A 1,372-nucleotide genomic window follows, 5' to 3' on the forward strand; every position below is an offset into this window, starting at 1 on the left:
TGTCTGAGGTTTGGATACAATTTATGGAGAACGAACTGTTTTGCATAAACATTTTGGAAATTTGCAGCAATTTTACTCTTCTGTATTGCTGCTGGCATTTTCCAGATGTGCAATGATATAGATGTTTCCACATGTGCAGGTTTTCATTTTGTTGCATGAGATGGGATTTTTTTTTCATCCTGTCAGACAGTGAAATGTGACTATAAATAGTAAAAAAAAAAAAAAAAGATTGAAACATATGTGGCTCGAGGAATCCGCAAACTGTATGTTAAGGCTTTGCATTTTCAGCTCAAACACGTAATGTGTGGACCATCATTAAATCCAAAAATAAAGTTCATTATGTATAATTATGTGTAATTAAAAGTTGATGTTTTACTTAGACTTGTTTTGTTTTCAAAAAGGTATTTTTTGCTTTTAAAGGTATGCTTTTATTTTGCCTTTCTTAGTCTATTGGCATAAGAATAAGCTGCCAACAATTGACATATATGTTTATCCATATATGTGTATATGTACATTCATATATGTTTATGTTTATCCTTTTAGTAAGTAAGAAAGTGTCCAAATTTTCCCTGACATGAAAAATGTCTCTCTTTCTCTGATTTGTATACGTATAATATGAATAGATTTGTGTTTGAAGCCGATAAGCAGTGAAAGACCAAAACTCTCAGAGTACCACAGACAAATAAAGACATAAACATAGAGAGCGATAGCGTCTCAATAAATACCATTAAATGCACAGATTATCATTTGTCATATCCTATTTTTAATTACATTTTTCTCATTAATTAATTAAATTACTGGTATACTATTTTCCTTTGCTGTTCGTTTTTTCCTAATTTCATTTATTTATTTATTTTGGATTTTCACAGTTTTGGTCTTTGATATTAGCCAACCAAATTTACAATATCCGTTTTAAGTTTGTTTCCACCACTGAAAAATAAGCAGCCAAATCTCAAAATAAGTCAGAAATTCTTGAAAGTTTGACTTATGAATATTTATTTTTGTTTAATTTAGTGGCAGAAAAAAGCTGCCACAGATATAGCACTGACCTCTGAGTGATAAATATATATATATATATATATATATATATATATATATATATATATATATATTTTTTTAAATATATATATATGTGTGTGTGTGTGTGTGTGTGTGTAGAGAAAGAGGGGGAGAGAGAGAGAGAGAGAGAGAGAGAGAGAATTCGACTGAATAAAGAAATACACAAAATAATTTTTTTGACTAAGTACATATGATCTTTCAAATATATAATATCATTAATGTGTGCAGTACAATTCTCCTCTATAGTTGTAATGACTGTGTTTTTCTTACCTATGTCCTACATGCCATGTGTTCTACGGTCAACTCGCGAGAT

Source organism: Astatotilapia calliptera, chromosome 7, assembly GCF_900246225.1.
Source record: "Astatotilapia calliptera chromosome 7, fAstCal1.2, whole genome shotgun sequence".
Taxonomy (NCBI): domain Eukaryota; kingdom Metazoa; phylum Chordata; class Actinopteri; order Cichliformes; family Cichlidae; genus Astatotilapia; species Astatotilapia calliptera.